This window comes from Suricata suricatta, chromosome X, assembly GCF_006229205.1.
Source record: "Suricata suricatta isolate VVHF042 chromosome X, meerkat_22Aug2017_6uvM2_HiC, whole genome shotgun sequence".
Classification (NCBI taxonomy): Eukaryota; Metazoa; Chordata; class Mammalia; order Carnivora; family Herpestidae; genus Suricata; species Suricata suricatta.
The window spans coordinates 33,877,886-33,899,941 of record NC_043717.1 but is presented as its reverse complement, the minus strand read 5'-3'; the positions used below and the strand labels follow the sequence as shown (position 1 = coordinate 33,899,941).

The 22,056-nt window shown below is 38.5% G+C and overlaps 2 protein-coding genes across 3 annotated transcripts in view; both read right to left on the bottom strand.

The window, feature by feature from the left end:
* The window catches only part of USP9X (ubiquitin specific peptidase 9 X-linked), a 124,657-nt gene extending 103,946 nt beyond the window's left edge, over nt 1–20,711 (bottom strand). For both annotated transcript variants that reach the window (XM_029930811.1, XM_029930812.1), the window contains exons 1-2: nt 20,628–20,711; nt 17,327–17,424 (exon numbers count right to left, since the gene is read on the bottom strand). The gene's annotated coding sequence lies outside the window, so the exon portion shown is untranslated. The remainder of the gene's footprint in view (nt 1–17,326; nt 17,425–20,627) is intronic.
* The window catches only part of LOC115283378 (cuticle collagen 40-like), a 3,246-nt gene continuing 1,870 nt past the window's right edge, over nt 20,681–22,056 (bottom strand). Inside the window, exon 3 of the mRNA XM_029929644.1 lies at nt 20,681–20,710. The gene's annotated coding sequence lies outside the window, so the exon portion shown is untranslated. The remainder of the gene's footprint in view (nt 20,711–22,056) is intronic.

Sequence of the window (22,056 nt, the reverse complement as noted above, 5' to 3'; positions counted from 1 at the left end):
ATTAGGGTACTGGAAGTTTTTATATGTACATTAAAGCTTCAATAAATTCCAGCATCCTTTCCAAGGGATTCTCAAGTGTGAGCTTTTAAGTGGCTGCTGGCAAGGAGTAATTTTAAATTAAAAAGGACTTCTGGAATGCTGGATATTCTCCCCAGTGAAACCAATAACCAGTTAAAATTACACTAAAAACTTTTTTTGAGGTCCCCAGAATTGTCCTAAGGGTATACAGTAAATGAAGAAACACTTATTAAAGAAAATCTACTGTATCTCACTAAGAATGGCATTTTGGGCCAGCTCAGCAGGACAGAAGCTCCATTCCAGGAGGTTGCAGCCAAGAATACAGCGCTCTCTGCTCCAACCTCCCAGTCAAGGTATCTGCCTAAGAGAGGGAAGACAGCTAGCTAGCATTTCTCCTCATCCCCAACTGTTACTTGCAGGGGCTCTATTGCAGACACAAGCCACTGAGATGCCTAGGGCTCCTTTCTTCTATCCAAGTTCTACTTGTGGAGAAGTTTGGCCCCAGGTTCTTCAGGCCAAGAATAATGTGCTCCTAATGGCCCTCGCTCTACTTCACTCATGGGACTGAGGTTCCCCACCAGGAGAGAGAAGGTGAGAACACCAGAAGCTGCTGCTCCCACCCAGCACCCTACTCATGAAGCAGGGGTGTCACTGACAGAAGTGAGCCTTTTTCATCCCTGCTCTGAAGTAATGATGCAAAGGTTTTTTGCCCAGGGGGAGAGTCAGGCCATCAAAAAGCTTCAAATTTCTCTCAGAGTGAACTGACTTTATTTGGAACAGAGTACAGGGAAGTTCAAATCTGAGAGTGCACTAAAAACAATAGAGAGCAAGGCAGTAAGCAATTAGAGGCTGGTTAATCTCATGAGAGCAATATGCTAAACTTTAAACCAGCTAGCAGTTTATCAGAAAAAATCAGGGAAAGAGACAGCTAAGAGCCTCCCTGGAGTCAAAACAAACCTCAGACTGAATTCAAATATTACCTTCTAGAAAAGAGAAAAACTGAATTGGCTAAGACTGTGGGGCAATTAAATCCCAGGGCATCACCTGAAACAATAAAGCAATCAGCCAACAATTAGTGGAGACTTAACATTTTTATGTGATACCGACAGAGGGAGACAGCTTAACACAGATATGACTAAGCCTGTACCTTCTGAAGGGTATGAAATCACAGGCTACACATTGCAAGGAAAATGGATTTCATTACAGCAGTCTAGCCAGCAGTGAGGCAGACAAGCAAGTAACAACAAGCCCCCAGGTATGGGTAGTGAGGAATCTGTATCCAAAGTTGCTACATTAGACAAAAGATCCGGTTTTCCCCCAAGAAAGTTTACAGGACTGGTGCAAAGATGGGAAACTGTGGCCGATACACCAGGGTGGGGTTGAGGGAAGTAGCCAAAAGAAATTGGCTTTGAAAGGGTCCACATGTCAGACTTAGTTAGCAAAGACTTAATCATAGCTATTACAATTATGTTCAAAGAACTAAAAGAAACCATGCTTAAAAGAAATAAAGGAAAATAAGACAACATTTAAACAGGGACTATAAAAAAAGAGATGTTAACAGAGACTATAAAAAAAAAGAGATGTAAGAGCTAGAAAATTTTTTAAAAAGAACCAAATAAAAAATTCTGGAGTCAGAAAGTACAGTAACTGGGGCACCTGGACTGGCTCAGTAGGTGGAACAGGAGACACTTGATCTTGGGGTAACGAGTTTGGGCCCCACACTGGGCGTGGAACCTACTTAAAATAAAACATCTTAAAACATACAATAACTAAAATGAAAAAATTAACTGAAGTGGCTCAACAGAAGATGAGCTGTCAAAAAATGAGTCAACAAACGAGAAGACAGATGAACAGATTAAGCAATCTGAAGAACAGAGAGAAAAAAATGAGTTTCAGAGAAATGTGGAACACAATTAAGCATACCAATATATATGTTATGGAGTCCAGAAAGAGAAAGGAAAAGATATATGAAGAAATTATGGCCCAAATTCCCCCATACTCATGAAACACATTCATCTAAACATCCAAGAAGCTCAGCAAACTCCAAGTAGGATGATAAATTTACAAAGACCAGACTGAAAAACATCATAATCAAAATGTCAAAAGCCAAATACAAAGAGAATGAGGAAGCAGGACAAAGCAAATCATCGCATATACAGGTTCCTCAATAACACTGTCAGCCGATTTCTCATCAGACAATATGGAGGCCAGAAAGCAGTGGGACAACACATTCACAGCACTGAAAGAAAAAAAGCCTGTCAACCAAAATGGTTTCAAAATTGAAGTCTGAGATCAACTTCCAGCATGACAGCCTAAGGTGCTTAACAGACCCAATCCCCAGTGAAAGAGCACTGGTAAATATAATAATAAAAACCAGTATAAATGCCCTTCTTCTTTGAACTGATTTATAAAGCATTGTATAAACGAAGTGTACATAATGCATAATTGGGTCTACTGCATATAGAAATGTTTCCCAGCAACAATGATTTACCACGAAATGAATCAAAGACCTAAACATAAGATCAAAAATTACAAAATTCTTAGGGAAAAAAATAAGGGTAAGTCTTAATGACCTAGCATTTCAGCAATGGATTCTGACAGGTATGACACCAAAAGCAGGAGCAACAAAACAGACAAAATGGACTTCACCAAAATTAAAAATGTTTGTGCTTCAAGAGGGATTTTAATATTAAGACAGTGAAGGGGCACCTGGCTGCCTCAGTCAGTGGAGCATGACTCCTGATCTCAGGGTCATGAGTTTGAGCCCCACATTCGGCTACGTGAAATCAAAAGTGTATATATGAAAACAGTGAAGAGACAACCCAGAGAATGGGAGGAAAGAAAAACAACACTACAAATCATGAATCTAATAAGGGACTTGTATCTAGAACATACAAAAAGACTCCTACAACTCAATAATAAAAAAGACAACCAATTTAAAAATGGAGAAAGCATCTGAATAGGCATTTCTCCAAAGATGTACAAATGGCTAGTAAATACATGAAAAGATGCTCAACACATCATCATTAGCCACCAGGAAACTGCAAATCAAAGCCTCAGTGAGACAGATTCTTCCCACCAACTGGAATGATTATAATAAAAAAGAGAAAATAACCAATGTTAGTGAGAAGGTGGAGAGATTAGAATCCTTGTGTGTTGCTGGTGGTAGGGTAAAATGGTGTAGCCACTGTGGAAAATGGTGTGGCCATTGCTCAAAAAAAATTAAATATACAATTAGTAATATTATCCAGCAATTCTACTTCTGGGTATACACCCAAAAAAGTTGAAAGCAGAGGTTCAAACAGGTATTTGCAAACCCATGTTCATAGCAAGTACTATTCACAGTAGCCAAAAAGTGGAAGTAAACCAAATGTCCATCAATAAATGAACGAATGAAATGTGGCATATACAGTGGAAGATCATTCAGCTTTAAACAGGAAATCAAAACACACTGGGACATGGATGAACCCTGATGACGTCACACTAAGTGAAACAAACCAGTCACAAAAAAGGGCAAATAGTGTAGGATTCTACTTATTTATGGCACACAGAATAGTGAAGTTTAAGGATGCCTGGGTGGCTCAGTCAGTTGGGTGTCTGACTCTTGGTTCTGCTCAGGTCATGATTTAACGGGTCAGGAGATAGGGCCTTGAGTCAGGCTCCGCATGGACTTTCTCTCTCTCCCCCCATCTCTGCCCCTCCTCCATGTGCTCGGGTCTCTCAGGGAGAGGGGAGAGGAGTCAAAATCAGAGACAAAAAGTAAGATGGTGGTTATCAAGGACGTGGGTGGGGGGGGGGAGCTTCAGAAATTAGTATTTAATAGGCACAGAGTTTCAGGTGGGGAAATGAACAGGTTCTGGTGCTGGATAATGGTGAAGAGCTGGACAACAATGTGAATGCACTTAATATCACAAAACTGTACACGTAAAATGATTAATTTTATATTATATATATTTCTACCAACAAAAGAGGGGGAGGGGAGACAGAAGTGTTGGTGAAAATGTGGAGAAATTGTAATTTATATTATGTATATTTCTACCAACAAAAGAAGGGGGAGGGGAGACAAGTGTTGGTGAAATGTGGAGAAATTGTAAACTACATACACTGCTAGCAAGAATACAAGATGGTACAGCCTCTTTTGACAAAGTTTGGCAGTCCCTCAAAATGGTAAATAATTAACATATGAGCCAGTTGTTTCACTCCTGTGTGTGTGTAATAAAAACATGTCCACACCGCTGTCAGCTCAGAGCCAGATGCAGGGCTCGATCTCACCAACCATGAGATCATGACCTGAGTCGAGACCAAGAGTTGGACACTTAACTGACTGAACCACGCAGGCACCCATTCTTCTGGTTTTTCTTCATGTGTATATTTATTCATTGAATTGAATTTATGCACATAAATTATATTTAATAAAGACAGAGATTTAGGCACACAAAAAGATAAAACTAAAATAGCATACCTATGTACTCAGTCCCACAGCTTGTACCTTGAAAACGAAAACATTACAAATCCTCATACACCACTATTTCTTTTTTTATTTTTGAAAGAGAGGCAGAGAGCAGGGGCGGAGCAGACAGAGACAGGATCCAAAGAAAGCTCCACACTGACAGCAGAGAGCCTGATAATTCACAAATGGGGAGATCATGACTTGAGCGGAAGTCAGATGCCCAACTGACTGGGCCACATTAAGCACCCCATACACCACTACTTTTAAAAATCATACGGCCCTGCATAAACAAAAAGCATCAAATATGTACACTCAAAACATCAATGTAAAGTTAGGAAGTGTTAAAAGCATCAATATTCAGTTAAGTACTATCTACATTTAATCTATTTCAAATCCGTGATATGAAGAGAACGGGGAGGAAGGGGAGAAATAGAACGGTATGGATTAAGAGCAGAAAAAAAACCAAAAAGAAGCAATGGGGCATGGGTGACAATTAACATTTATTAAGCACTTACCAGGCGCAAGGTATCACTTAAAGGATTTTCATCTATTAGCTTAACTTATTTAATATTCATAACAATCCCAAGAGTTTACAAAAACTGAGGTGTATAGAAGTAACCTGACTAGTTTGAAATAGCTATTGGGGGGGAAAGATAGCAAATCTAGACACCTTGGAACCATTGCCTTTGCTCATTCCCTTGCCATGCTCCATCACTATTTTTTGCCTACTGCAGTGTCGTAGGAGACCAATGGGAAGGAATAGAATGACTTCATCAACCTTATTAGGTGTTAGACAACTACTTTTGTTAAAGGCCTGATAAAATTGTTTTGCCAGAAGCAACATGGTATACAAAAGCAAATTTATAACCAGAAACACATGAATTTAAATTTCTACTCTAATACCTACTGTGTGATCTTGGACAAAGTGCCCAAACCTCTTTGGAACTCAGTTTCCCCACCTGAGAATACTAGGCTATGGTTGTGACGATTAAATACAAGATGATTATCTTTAAATGCCAGAAGGTCTCCAGTTAAGTATTAGCTCCCTTTCCTAACAACATTCCACTGGAGGTGAGACATTTTAGACAACTATTTGCAATTTAGTACTGTACGTGGAACAGGAGTGTGGATTTTGATGTGCAAAAGACTTGGTTAATATGAAGTCGGTTTTGCTAAGGATGCAGTTTTGTAATGGGATTTAGCTCACCTGTAAATGTCAGCAAACACACCACATCAGTAAATATACCTGCAAGTCACCTTAATTCGGAAGGAATTTTTTCCTCAGTGCATTAATGTCTTGGACCAAATAGCAGCAGCATGAGGGTGGGGCACAAAGGTCTGAACTGCAGAGGGGCGCCTGGGTGGCTCAGTCAGTTAAGCTTCCAACTTTGGCTCAGGTCATATCTCAGTTTGTGAGTTCAGGCCCCAATTCAGGCTCTGTGCTGACAGTGTAGAGCCTGGAGCCTGCTTCAGATTCTGTGTCTCCCTCTCTCTCTCTCCACCCTGTCCTCACTCATGTTCTGTCTCTCCCTCTCAAAAATAATTTTTTTTTTTTTTTTAAAGTCTGAACTGGATAGGCATCACCTCATTCTTTCTGGCTCAGTCTGGCTACATGCTCTACTTTAGATGTACTACTGTTCTGTTCCTTTATGCATTTTATTTCCCCCTGTGCTTCCTCTCTCTGTAACCTCAACCCTTCTCTACATGGAAGGGTTCCATTAGGTTACCTGTTTTTAAAAAGCCCTGTATTTACTATAGTTTGTCAGGAATTTAAGATGTTTTTAACTGTGCTGTTTGTTTTATTAGAATTCTTATTGTTTCTGTTAGTACTCTAATTAGAAAGTTACGTAAGCTTTTCAGTGATCCCTTTGCTCTTAATCCTATTTCTCCCCATAAATCTAGTTACATTTTGGTGATTTTGCAGAGCATGAGGTTTTTCAGCAACTACAATGTAATACATATGTCTAGAACAGGTAGTGTTTAATCTCAAAGTACCATTTTTTCTTCCCCTCTCAAGTTGGCTAATACCTTCAGCGATTGTTGGGAAGCTTGAATGGGAGAATATATATTAACTGCCTTGCACACAGATGGCATCCAATAAATAGTAGGTGTTCTAACAAGTGCGGGTTAGTTCCCCCTTGAAATGCTAATTAGATGATTATGTACTCTTGACAACTCTTATTTTTGAACCTTCCCAGACTCCCTATAAATATGATCTATAGATAAGTTCAGGGAAAAAGTAAGTATTCTCCCAACTCTAAATTACCAGAATTCTATGCTCCTTTTATATGTATCACAATTGCTCAGGTTGCTTTTTAAAATAAATTAACAGCTTCGACAGATTTATACTAATATAGCTGATTTTATTCTTTTACTTTAACACAGAATCCTAACTATATTTTAAAATTCTGTCCTACTTTTCAAAAAGTTTCAAATCAAAGAGTATCTTACTATTTATAATACAATGCATAGCACAGTATTCCTATCAGAATTTGTGCAGGCTCTAAAGAAAATGTGACAGTAAAGAGAATAATAAGGAAACCAGTAATAAGACATCAAAATTCTGTGGTGCTACACAACTAATTACCTGTCAAGTAAAAGAACAAAACAACCACCTGTTAAGTAGAAATAGAAGTACATATTTCCATTAGTAAATATGGAATTGGAGTCCAAGTTCCACTCACTGGACTCCAAGCACCATGGCTGGCTGAAGTTTGCCAATTTTGGTTCCACCCTAACAAAATTTTTAAAAACTAAATCCCTTTCTATTTTAATACTCTCATCGCTTCTCGGCCTTTTGGCTAAGATCAAGTGTATTTTAACACTCTTAAAACATATGCAATTATGAAATTAAGAATTATACTCCTTATGCTAATTGCTCTCCTACAAAACAAACAAAACTATTAATAATAGAATGTGACAGATGGCAACCTATTACTGACTGCTACGGCATGCGTTGTTCTTGAGTTTTGCACAGCTATCCTACCACCATCACCTACCATGTGGGAGACTTAGCCCTCCTACTTGAATTACAACAACACTATGTAGACATGGTGTGTGTGCTATGACATCATTTGTCCTCTGCACCAACTAGACTGGGGTATACAGAAATTCTGAAGATGAAATGCTGTTATTTGCTTTTCTATATATACTGTTTTAATGTTTTTAATTTTTTTTTTTTTTTTGAGAGAGAGAAATCGGGCTCCTGGGTGGCTCAGTCGGTTGAGAGAGAGAAATCTAGAGCACACGCAGAACGGGGGAGTGAGAGGGAGACACAGAATCTGAAGGAGGCTCCAGGTTCTGAGCTGTGAGCACAGAGACCGACGTGTGGCCCGAATTCACAAACCACAAGATCATGACCTGAGCCAGAATCGAACCATTAACCAACTGAGCCACCTAGGCGCCCCAGGATTTGCTTCCAATAGAGAAGATATATAAAAAAGAACAGTCCTAAAAATGAAGCTAGTTAATAATGGGAGTTTATCCACATTTTTGTACGTTTGATTTTTCCTTAATAAAAACTTTAGATGGGAGGATGGGTTAAATAGATAATGGGGATTAAGAAGTACACTTGTGACGAGCACCAGGTGTTCTATGGAAGTGTTGACTCACTATATTGTACCTGAAACTATTACACTACATGTTAAGTGGAATTTAAATAAAAACTTTATTTTTTTTAATTTTTTTATACAATTTATTTTTTTAACATATGCAATTATTTTCCGTCATTTACAATACAGTAGTTTCAATGATACTCCAAACAGAAAAGCAAAGTAAAAAATCAAAACCCCCACTTCTATTTCATGTAATTAGACTTATACAGAAAACTTTACTTTAAAAAAGATTGGAGAAATAGCCAAATCATGGAAATATCCTAAATGTCCATCAACTGATGAATGGATCAAGAAGATGTGGTTTATATATACAACGAAATACTACGTGGCAATGAGAAAGAATGAAATCTGGTCATTCGTAGCTAAGTGGATGGACCTCGAGGGAGTCATGCTAAGTGAAATAAGTCAGGCAGAGGAGGACAGATACCATGTTTTCACTCATGGGTCTAGTAGGAGAAACCTGACAGGACCATGGGAAGGGGAAGGAGGGAAAAAGAGTTGGGGAGAGGGAGGGAGGCAAATCATGAGAGACTCTTGAATACTGAGAACAAAGCGAGGGCTGAAGGGGGAGGGAGAATGGGGAACTTGGGAGGAGCACTGGGGGGTTTTATGGAAACCAACTTGACAATAAACTATTAAAAAAAAAGTCTGGAGAAGGGAGAAATAAGTTCTCCAAAGGCAGAGAATATCTACAAAAGCTTCTCAGAGAAACATTTTAGCTCCATCTTAAAGAGCAGCAAGTCAAATGTTGAGTTCATGACCTGAGTCAAAGACAGACACTCCAAAGACTGAGCCACCCAGGCGTCACCCCCTTTTTACTTTTTGATCCCCTTCATACTTTTCTTCCCCTGTGCCTACCCACTTCTGGCAGCTACCAATCTATTCTCTGTATCTCTGAGCTTGGTTTTTCTTTTCTGATTCCACATATAAGAGATCATATGGTATTTGTCTTTGACTGATTTCACTTAGCATAATGCCCTCAAGATCCATTCACATTGTCACAAATGGCAAGATTTCATTCTTTCTTATGGCTGAATAACCACCATTGTATATACACACACAATGGGATAATATACACTACAATGTCTTTATCCACTCATCCACTGATGGATACTTAGATTCTTTCTGTATTTTTGCTAAATAGTGCTGCAACAAACATGCAAGTGCATAAATCTATTCAAGTTAGCATTTTTATTTTCTTCAGAAACTCAGTAGTGGAGTTCCTGGATCAGATATGGTAGTTCTGTTTCTTAATTTTTTGAGGAACCTCCATACTGGTTTCCATAGTGGCTGCATCAATTTATTTTCCCAACAACAGTGCACAACGGTTTCCTTTTCTCCACATCTTCACCAACCCTGGTTATTTCTTGTCTTCTTGGTTTATTTCTAAAGGCCATATTTTAGTATGAAGTAGTCAATCTTCCAAGAGCAAAGATCCTTCCAGACATACTCTAAAACCATAGTTTTAACAGTAAGCAAGTTTAAATTGCTTACCACTAATCAATTAAGTTCATTTAAAAAAATCTCCTATTTTCACGAATTCACTCAACTACTGATTTTTTTCAACTAGTGATTGTGAGCCACAAGAGACTTCAAGCTGTCTACTAGCCAAGCTTCAAATCTTAGAGGTAAGCAAGAATTAAATAGTCAAAAAACCAGTAAGCATATGAAAAAGTTCTTAACCATCATTACACACAGGCAAATGAATATTTAGGCTACAATTAGATATTCATTAATCTCCACTAAACTGGCTAAAATTAAAAGGGCTGACAATAATAAGTGCTATTAAGGAAGCACTATATCAGTGGGCTTCTAAACTGGTACAACCAACTACTTGGGAAATCTATTTGGCTGTATATGGGTGTATGCCAAAAGAAGTGTAATAAAATGATCATGGCACATTATTTATAATTAGTGAAAACACCACAAACAGTCCAAATGTCCACCAACAGTACAATAGATACATCATAGTGTATTTCATACAGTAACTAAAAGAAGAAATTAATCTTATGCGGAGCAAAAGAAGCCAGACACAAAAGTGTATATTGTATTATTCCAATGAAGTGAAGCACAAAATACATGCATAATTCACTGAAAGATAGGAGTATTAGGGTTTCTTTTGGGGGAGCAGAAGGTGAGAGGGAGCCTTCTGGAATGCTGGAAATGATACACTGATTTTAATGTAGTTAATACAGATGTGTACATTGCTACACACACTATATCTAAGTTATAGCTCAATTAAAAAATAAAAATTTATAGTATGCAAGCCACTCAAAAGATAATGTCAAACTTCCTTCAAGACTCTAAAACCTGGTTCTCAAAGTATGGTCCACTAAGACCCTTTCAGAAGACCCAAGAGGTCAAAACTGTTTTTTTTTTTTTTTTTTTTTTTTTAACATTAATTTATTTTTGAGAGACAGAGAGAGAGAGAGTGTGAACAGGGGAGGGGCAGAGAGAGAAAGAGACACAGATTTCCAAGCAGGCTCCAGGCTCTGAGCTAGTGATCAGCACAGAGCCCAATGTGGGGCTCCAACCCACGAACCGTGAGATCATGACCTGAGCCAAAGTCAGACACTTAACCGACTGAGCCACCCAGGCGCCCCAAAACTGTTTTCACAATAAAACGAAGCTATATGCTACTGTCACGGTCATTCTCTCTCTAGTATACAGTAGAATGCTTCCAAAGGCTACATGATGTATTCTATCACAAGAAATTGAAGGCAAAAGCCAACAGAGAATCCAGCTTTCTTCTACTAAGCCAAATGAAGTATCTGCAAAAATATAGAATACCACACTGCTCACTAATCATTTTTGTTTTCTTGGAAAAGCTATCTTTCATTAAAGTATTATTTACACTAAGGTGCAAGGAGTTTTATTTTTTAATGTATACACAAATTTAAAATCTTTTTCCATTTTATTTCCAATATAATAAACTTCAATGGATATAACCCCACGTAAACAAAAGCTCTTTGATGTCCTCCATAATCATAAAGGGGTCCTGAGACCATTAAGTTTGAGAATGACTGGCCTAAATGATATACAATGAAAACAATAAGCTTCTTTTGCTACTTCTCTGGTAGTGATGAAAAATAAGGTACAACATTTTCTCTGAAACCATCTGTGCCAGACAAATCACAGCTACTATATTTATCTGCATACTTTCATCCTCGATTCAGAAAAAACAACTTCCCCGAATATTATTTTCCCTAGCTGGCTACATCAGATTTTAACAGCACTTTGTCCTTAAAGCTTAAGTTAGACTTCAGATGAAAACTTAACCAAACCTGAAGCTGCTCTGCCCCAAAGAAATTATATCCTGGCTACCAACTCTATGGTCCCTAAATTCATACTACAAGCTGTTGGCCAAGCACAATTAGCCCATACAAATCTAAATAAAATAAAGCCCTCCAGAAAAATCCAGAGAGAGACACACAAAGGAAAAAAACAAGTTAGAGGAAACACGCAGATTATTTTATTTACCCTTCCCTTTACTTGTCAATACAAATCCAACTACTAAACCTAGTATTTTACCGTTCCTATGCTCCTTTACTTAAAAATGCCATTTTGAAACAAAAAAACCTCCAAATTAGAAGCCAATGTAATTAATGCAATTATTTAAATGGTAAGATTATTAATCTACTTCTCTGTATCAATCCAATTTAAAAGTTGTAAAATAACACCTATACCAACCATAAAAAGCCAATAGTTAACACGCTCTGGATGCCAGATTCTGGTCTCATACATTTTAAGGTGGTAAAAAAGGCACATGCTTTGACAACCCACTGTTTAAGTAATACAGCCCCACTTGGAAAGTAAAAATACAGTCATTCTATAACCCAGATTCTTCTCTGACCTTTCGATAGATCAACAGACAGCAGCTCTCAAGTGGAGAGATGAAATTAGGGATGAGAGAAGAGTTGAAGAAAGGAAAGACAATAAAGGTGCTTTGCTTTCCAGCTCAGCCTTCTCTTCAGTGACAGAGGCCAAAGTCAAATTAGCAGCACTTCCTTTACTCTGTTTCCTAAACCATTCTCTTATCATCTAGTGTTCAAGTCTCTACTCCTCCTGGCTCCCCAACTCTCCTCCGACATGGCTGCCATGATGCCATCAGTATTCTCTTTCAAGAACACAAATTTAGGGGCGCCTGGCTGTCTCAGTCAGTTGAGCTTGGGCTCAGGTCATGATCTCATGGTTCCTGGGTTTCGAGCCCTGTGTCAGGCTCTGTGCTGACAGCTCGCTCAGAGCCTGGGAGCCTGCTTCAGATTCTGTATCTCCCTCTCTCTCTGACCCTCCCCTGCTCACACTGCCCCTCTCTCTCTCTCAAAAATAAATAAAACATTAAAAATTTCATTACCCTAAAAACATATAAGTGCCCTAATGTGACAATCAAGGTCGGCCCTTGTGATCTAGCCTCACCCGCCGCCCCCGCCCCCCCCCCAATTCCTTCGCTCCCAATTATCTCCAACACTCCTACATTCTAGTAACTTTTCTCTAAAACACTATACTTTCACTTCCATTCCTAAGTTTCAAGTGGTGGTTCTCATACTTTGTCCCCAGGACAGAGATGGGAACCGGGGAGTGGGGGGTGGGGGTGTAACAAGATGTCAGTGGGTACTAATGGCATCTTGTAGGTAGAGGGAGGAATAGGAGGTACCCCACACAACAAAGCATCATCTGACTCAAACTGTCAATAGTGTTAAGGTTAAAAATCCTGATCTCAAGTTGCTCCCTCTGCCCAGAAGTCCCTGTTCTAATTCATAGGTCTACCAAAAGGCACACTTAAAAAAAAATTTTTGTTTTTTATTTATTTTTGAGAGACAGAGAGAGACAGCACAAGCAGGGGAGGGTCAGAGAGAGAGGGAGATACAGAATCAGAAGCAAGCTCCAGTCTCTGAGCTAGCTGTCAGCACAGAGCCCGACACAGCGCTTGAACCCACGAACCGTGAGATCATGACTTGAGCTGAAGCCAGACGCTTAACCGACTGAACCACCCAGGTGCCCCAAAAAGTACACTTTTAAACACTAGCAAACCTCAAGCAAACCTCAATCTCAAACTGGAATGATTTCTTCATCTCTTCTACCATTCCAGTTTTCACAGCCAGATATAACATAGCACTTATCATATGTGTAATTGTCTGATCTACTTGACAATAGAGCTTAGAAGGTAATAATTAATCACCTTTGCATCCCTTGTGCCAGAATGGTATTAAATGAATGCATTCAATTCAATTGTTAGAAGATACCAATCACCCGATCCAAAGCCTTCACTTTACAATTTCATGATAGAGATTAAGTAATCTGCTCACTAGTTGGTAGAGTAATTACAACTGCAACCTAAGCCTTCTGACTGAGGTTAGAGCTCTTTACTACCCACTATACTATTCTCTCAATCAGGCTGAGCAAGGTTCTGACCATCTACAAAAGACAGCCTGAGGAACTTCTCAGAGCCACCGTGCAAGGGGTTGTATTGAAGAAACACAAGAAGTAGTAGAATAAGGTAAGGTCAAAAGAAAAGCATAGGAAAAATGCTAACAGAATTCAGAGAAAGTAAAGACCACTTTCCAACTAAAGAAAACCAGAAAATACTTCATGAATATGGCATGTGAGCTAGCCTTAAAGGGAGAAGTGGAGCTCTAAGAAGTAAAGCAATGGAAATAGGAAAGGCTGGAGCATCCACATCACACACAGTATGGATAGTTTGATTAGGTGGTAGAACAAATCACCTTGTAATAGCAGACTGGACCTTTGTCAAAATGACCTTTTTTGGGTAGAAGTGACATGGTAAATTTTGAGCAGTATTTTTCTATTTTTAAGTAAGCTCTACAATCAATATGGGTTTGAACTCACATCCCAGAGATCAAGAGCCTCATGTTTCCACTGACTGAGCCAGCCAGGCACCCCAATTTTGAGCAGTATTTGGAGAAAAAGCAGGAAGAGATAAGGAGGCATTTGAACATGATTCTTGTGGTTCTGTAGATTAATAAAGCCAAAGAATCCTTCCACTGATATGACTGTTCTCCCCATGAATGCACTGAGAATAATAACTAAGGTAATCCTTGAGTAGGCACAATTTCAGACAGCTGCTGTTTATAAGGCTCAGATAATGACATCCATGGTCAGACAAGGGAATACACCTGCAGGAAGTACCATTGGGTTCCTCCTCCAACCCTCAGCCTGGACTCACAATCCCTCGTCACCCCAGCTCAACAAGCTCCAAGTCAAAATCTCTCAAGAATGTTGGATAATTGATTAATACAGATCTACAAAGGACACACTAAATAGATACATACGTACTGATTAAGTAGAAGTAAATTTCTACAGTCATTTTCACAAGAGCCTACATGGTACCCTTCCCTCTCATACAGAATGCATTCCTGAAAATGTAACAGAAGTCAAATATTATAAAACTATAGACTCACATGTTCCTAGAGGTTTTTCCAACTCTGAGTGCAGGAAAGTATTATGAAATCCCTAACTATACCTCACCTTTCATATAGAAGCTTTACTACACATTTGCCGTAATTTCCTGTGTCAGTACAATTATCTCCTTCACCACTGAAGGAAGTCAACCAACATAACCAATGAGCACAATCTAACCCCATAATGTTAAAGATTTATATCCATAATCAGTTCCCCATCAAGGATATTAAGTTTGGGACCTCCAGCTGAGACAGGAAACCCCTAAAAAGAATACTGAAGGCATAAAATAATAAAAGTGTGAAACAATAAGTAGTGTATAGAGAATTAGGAGAGTCAAGTAAATGAAGGGTGGAGGGAGGAGATAAAGAAAAACATGGTAGGAAGTTAAGCTGGAAAGTTATATTAAAATCAATTTCATTAAAAAAAAAAATCAATTACAGGATGAAAGTTTGGAGCAGTGTTTACAAAAGCAGTCTAAAAAAGGAGCCGGGGAGGGAGGAGGGACATGAAAACAGTCTCCTAGGCAGGATGAACAAATGGCACACACTCAAGTCCTGAGGCAGGAGTAAGTGGAGGTAGAAGACACAAGGATACGTGACTTAGTAAATTATGTAACTGATGAAAACGTTTGATTTAACACACAATAACATGGTTGCTTCTGAATGATGGAATTATCAGAGATGGGGTTTGTGTTTTGTTTCTTGCTTTTTATTCCCTCATGCTCCCCAAACTTTTAAACAACAGAATACATTGATTTCATAATCAGGTGAAAAAATATAAAGTATGTAACATCCTTAGAAAGTTTTCCGTCCAGGGGCATGGTCAGTTAAATGTCTGACTTCATCTCAGGTCATGATCTCACCATTCGTGAGTTTGAGCCCCGCATCGGGCTCTGCTCTGACAGCATGGATCCTCTGACTCCTTCTCTCTCTGCCCCTCCCTGGCTTTCTCTCTCTCTCTATCTCCCTCAAAAAAATAAAATAAAAACATGAAAAAATTAAAAAAATTAAAAAATTAAAAAAGAAAGTTTTCCGTCAAAGAACTGGTTTAAAGTATTTAAAAGGAAGCTTTGGTGATCTGAAAAATTCACTTATACAGAACATTATCCCCTAAGACATCCAATTAATGAAGTACTTTGTAATACCTCCCAATTTAGCTTTCCTTTAACGAACATCCAACATCACTGCCCTGCTTTCAAAATGGTACTTTTTGTTCCATAGACCCTAGCTCTTAAAGGTTTGTGGAAAGTGATTTTTAAACTCAAACTGGTATATATTATAGAAACAATTCTGTCTTGCTCACCTGGTATACCTGTCATCTGATACAACGCTTACCACACAACAGACATTTAACATATTAATTGCAGAATTTAAAAACAAAGTAAAAAATAAAAAGGATTCAAGAAAAATTAGACAATAAGCCTCAAGAAAGCTAAGATATGCTAGAATTCTCTCTAGACCAGTAATTTTCCAAGGGTGGTTCCATACTTGGGAACTTGTTAGAAATAGATACTCTTGAACCTCATTCCATACTTACTGAATCAAATTCTGGGAGCTGGATTTTAAAAATCTTGCTCTAAACAAGGACTGGCAAGCTATGTTCACCGACCAAATCCAACCTCCTGTTTTTGTATAGCCCACAAACTAAGAATGGATTTTACACAAGAACATGTACATCAATTTGATGACAGGAACACTTTTAATCCCCAATTAGGCAAAAATATTGTACTTATTAGCCCCCCATTCTACTCTTATTAGGCCTGAATTACAAACAATTGCACAAATTATCAGATTTTGAATTTCACCAACAGAGAACTGACCTAATAGCCTCAATTTTGCCTCTTAGCATGCAAAACCTAAATATTTCTGATACAGCTTTTTACAGAAAAGTTTACCAATCTCACACTTCAATTTGGGAGGGGTTATCAAAGAGAACGACCAAATCTTTCTACACTACCTTGACCAGAGACAAAATATTAAGACACAAATGGGTCTAACACCATGTAATAATTCTCATGCTCTCTGGTGTCCAAGTTAATTGAGTAGATGTACTTAGAAATTCTTAGAAGTAACTAGATGAGAGAAAAGACCAGATGAGAGATATAACCAACAACACAAACTCTAATAAACACCAAAGTCAGTAGGGAGGAAATGGGCATGAATAGGGTAGGAATGGAAGTCTTCCCCAACTCCTTTTTTTTTCTTCCTAAATTTTCTTCTCTTCCCACTTCATAGGCTCTGTAACCAAGGATGGGATCCACGACTACCAGCTCAAAATCATCCCAAGGAAAACAATTCCTCTGATAATGGTTATCTGACCAGTTACAGAACGATATACTGAAAGCACCCATACATAATATGATGACATCAATTTTGTATGTAGTCTTAGATAATGGGAGTCAAATATTCCTCCAGATTTTGCCATTTAGGCAGTTATTGTAAACAAGATTATTCTACATGCTCCATAATACAAAAAGGTAAAAAAATTACTGACCTTACTTATTATCCACTACCAGAGGAATTTAAGTGTTTTATTTTTATTTATTTATTATTTATTTTTAAATAGTTTGTCAAATTGGTTTCCATACAACACCCAGTGCTCTTCCCCAACAAGTGCCCTCCTCCATGACCACCACCTCTTCCCCCCCCCTTCCCCTTCAACCCTCAGTTCGTTTTCAGTATTCAATAGTCTCTCAAGTTTTGCCCTCTCTCCCCAACATTCTTTCCCTCTTCCCCTCCCCCTGGTCCTCCATTAGGTTTCTCCAGTTTAAGTGTGAATTTTAAGACAGGGACTACAAAGGTAACAGAAACCCAAGAATAATTACTGTCTTGTTAGATATGGAAATAGGTTCATGCAGGAGGTGGTTTACAAACACTATCTTAGTCGAGTTACTTCAGCAGCTTTTTGAGCCACGTTCTTCGTCTAAAAAAAAAAAAAATAAAAGGAGTTTGAGTAGATCTAAGATTCCTTCCAGGACTGCTCATCATAAAACAATTATCAGGTCAAAATAAGGGACTCCAAGCAATAAAGGGGGAAAGGGGGAGAGAGGAAGAGGGAGAGGGAAGGAGAGAGAGAAAAAAAAAGAAATTATACCAGATTACAATATGGTTAACTGTTCACCTAACAAATAATTACTCATCTATGTGCCACGCACTTTCTAGGTACTAGAGATATGTCAGTGACTTAGGGTCTGGAGTCTGATCAAGTGAAAGTCACTAACCTAAAAGAATTTAGAAGACAAAGCTAAGCTTCTGAACAAAATAAGCAAAACAGGGGGGCCTGCGTGGCTCAGTCGGTTAAGCATCCGACTTCAGCCCAGGTCATGATCTCATGTTTGTGGGTTCAAGCCCCGCGTCGGGCTCTCTGCTGACAGCTCAGAGCCTGGAGCCTGTTTCCGATTCTGTATCTCCCTCTCTGCCCCTACCTGCTCATGCTGTCTCTCTCTGTCTCAAAATTAAATTAAGCCATTAAAAAATAATAATTAAAAAAAATAAGCAAAACAAAAAGAAAAGCACACCAACAGTGTAGAGGTAACTGACAGACCACCAATACAGAAACGGAATGCCAGGAGGAACAGCTGACACCAGAGTATGTAATTCCTGGCCAAAAAGTACACGCTTTGCAAGTACAGCTATTCCTAAACCCAATATGGAAGAATTCTAATCCATTTCTACTGTACTTCACATTTATGCTCACTGGAGAAGACCAGAGTTGAGAATAAAATTCTATTTAACGAAAAGAAACTGAAATGTAAAAGAAAATTCTGTTGGCTTATACCATAACCAGGTATATTTCTTGTAACAAAATTCAGTCTCCACCTATGAGACACAATAAAGAAAAACAAAATTAGAGCTAGGAAGAACTTCAGAGATCAGCTAGTCCCATGCCCCTCGTTTCATACAACGTAAACTACTAGAAAATAGCAGTCTCTAGAAAAGTGCCTAGCACATAGTAGATGCCCAATAAATTTTTGTTGAATAGGTAAGAAGCAAACTAATGCCTCAGAACAGATATTAATAACGTTACTATTACATCTGGGACAGTAACTCCAAGCTCGGTAAGAGATTATGACCGTATCTTATGTGTATATGTATGTATATACACAAAGCGTCTGAACTTTTTGCTGCTTCGTGCCTGGATTCTTTGGCAGTGTGACTGGCAACATGAAGCTCAAGCAAGAATATTATACTTAGTGGTAGAACACAGAACTCAAAGTCTCAGATCTCCCCTTTCCCTGAAATGAAGTGCAAAGAATCCCTTAGCTACGTATTAGAATTTTGAGTTTTAAAAAATCTTTTAACATTTATTTTTGAGAGACAGAGCATGCGCAAGGGGCGGGGGAGGGGTGGGAGACAGGGAGACACAGAATCTGAACCAGGCTCTGAGCTGTTGTTAGCACAGAGCCCGAAGCAGGGCTGCAACTCACGAACTGCAAGGCCATGACCTGAGCTGAAGTCAGATGCTCAACCGACTGAGCCACCCAAGCACCGTTCTTTTGAGCTTTTTTAATGCCTAGTTTCCACCCCAAACTTACTCAACTACAATTTCCGAAGTGGAACATCTAGGAAATTACATTTTGAAAAAGCTCTACATGTGATTCTCATACACAGATGAGGTAGAAAATCATTGTTAGTGACTGGAAATAGAATTAAAAACCCATTTGCCGCCAAATACAGGTGTTTATTGCTACTTCATTTATTCCATGAAATTAACAATACTACAAAAACACAAGATGAAACCCTTAATTTTGATATCTTTTTGTAAAAATTATACTGATTTTAAACTAAGCTAAATAAAACAGAATTTTCAAACTGAGATAATAGAAGCTCACGTGATACTAAGTGTTCATTTATGAGAAGATTTAAATAAATTACTGGGAGACAAATGCCTGGATTTTGCATCTTTTAGGAACGTTATGTTGCCTAACATTATTTCAGTCATAAACACACCCACCAACTAAACTATCAAGCAGAACATGTTGGGAGACACATGGAAGAGGAAGAACCTACTCACTGCAAAGCTTTTAGCATCTCCCTGGCTAACCAAGTTATTTCCCAAATTGCAGCTAATTGTCATATTTTTATTAAAATTTTAATCTAAAGCTTCTCTGGTTATGGAAACAAACCAAAGTTTGAAAAAAAATTCTTGAATAGTCATCAGGGCCATTTCAGTAATGTGGCACAGTAGTTGAAGCACCACTGGTTTACAGAGCTCAGCCCCTCGTCTATCTAACAGAAACAGTACTATCTATGGAAGGTAATAAAGGGAAGACGTTTAACATAGTCCTGGCATGTAATTAATGCTCAAAAAAATTACCATTATGCTGATAATTGAAAACATTTAAGAAAACAATTCATCTTACTAATCTGCTTGAAAGTTCAGTAAAAACATACTAACAGCATTAAGGGTGGTGTTCAACCCTGACTTCACAAAAATCACCCACAGTGGTTTTAAAGTAAGCCTTTGCCCAGGACCTGTATCAGACCTAATCGATCTTAGGGAGTGAAACGCAGGCCTCAGTATTTTTTCCCTAAACTCCCCTAAGTGATTCCAATGTGCAGTCAGGGCAGACGGCCAACGCATCAACCCTTCTCCAAACACTAGTGTAAGACCCTGTAATAAGACAATAACTTTGATAACAAATAGGATAGTAACAAATAGGATAGTATGGCTCCAAAAACAAAAAAGGAAATGAAAACCCTTTTTTTTCAATTTTTAGGGAAAAAACCCTCCAAGATGCAGAGAACATACTAGCAAGAGGTGAAATAAAATGAAATATAATTATCTATCATGAAACTGGCACATTATTTCAGAATTCAAGAAAGAAAACAAAAAACAAAAACCCAACTAGCTCAAGAACCACAGAATAAGATCCCTCCCTTAATTGTCCAAAAGACTTAGAAGAGGACTGATCCCCCCCATATTTCAAATGACTTTCTTCAACCTAATTTAAAGATTAACTTCAATATTAAAATCCTGAAACTAAAACATAAAAACTTTACTAGATGTGAACTTCTCAAATAAGCTGAACAAATGCTTCCTTGTGTCCAACTAATCAAGAACTTGACTAGCAAATTCATGACAAACATCCATTTTTCAAAAACTATAAGCAGCGTTATTAATACCATGTCAAAAAAAAAATATCTTTGAAGAGACATCCACGAAATCCCTCATCTTCTTGAGAGGCCAGAAAATTTATTTCAAGATCCTGAAAGAAAAAAAGATCCAAAGTAAATCCTACTTGAGCATTCCATTGATAAAACAAGAGAACTATGGAACACCAACAAGAGATTACAATCATTTGGTGAAAAGTACAATCTGCCCTTAAAGTAACTTTCTGAAGAATTGAGATTCTCACATGTACTGTTCTTGCTGTTATTAAATACCTCCAGAAGTTTTCCCTCTCAGAAACTACCAAGGTCAGCAAACAAAAGAAGAAATGGCGTGGGAACATTAAGATAACACGCTAAAAAATACAAATTAAATGTGCAAAAAAAAAGTATCTATCTATATATATATATGAAAAGGAATAGGGGGAAAATTCGTATACTCTGCCTTATTTTCAAAATAGAGAAAACAAAACATAACAAACATTCTGAGCTCATCTTTGGTGCACCAATTCCAAGTACATCTGATTTTCACCCTATGCAGACACTCGAACAATAAAGCTTAATCTTAAGAACTTGGAAGGCATTTGCTGAAACCAAAATGGCAGTCCACTGAATCAGTGGACCAGACAGATCTAAAGGAGAGTTTGCGGTCTCTATTTTTAAATTCAAGTGTAGGGATTAAGAAAGCCAAGCTAGTCTTGGTTAACGAGTCCTTACCATATAATCGCTAAGAGTAGATAATGAGCTCCAAGAGAGGGTTAAGTACCTGCTGCAAAGTTTCCTAATAAATACAACCCAGATTCTTGGTCAGAAATGAAGGTATACAACCCTTAACGTAGATTTTGGAGGCTCAGGGGATTCCAGGTGAAAGACCGCTACAAATATTTCCCACCGCCCAAAATAAGGCACGGATATTTACAACCACAACCCGCTCAGTTAAATTCAAAGACAATCCGAAGAAATTACTCACACCTGGAAAACCCAATTGACGCTAGAACTACGGAACTTCCAAAAAAATAGGCTCAGTCTAAGCAGGTTCTATTAGAAATCTAAAAAAAAAAAAAAAAAAAAAAAAAAGGCCGTCTAAGTTCCAGGCGCCACAGAAGTCGCCAAAAGATCACAAAACCGTGTATACACCTGCTCCGTACCTCTTAGCATTTCACAATGAATGAAAAATAAACCACGTATCAAACCCGAAGCCTCCCACCACAAGAATCCGAAGGTTTCATTATTAACGAGCTCACACAGGCTAATATTTGTGCAGAAACGGCTAAAAATAGAAAAGTGGTGGGTCCAGGCTGGCTTGGATGCGATTTCGGCACCAAAACACCTTTCTCGGCTTCGGCCCTCGGCGAAGGAAGGGGGGGAAGGAGGTGTAGCGGGCCGATAACCCGGCTCGGGCTCCCAGTGCACAGGGCTGAGAAGGTGCGGGTTATCGCGGGGG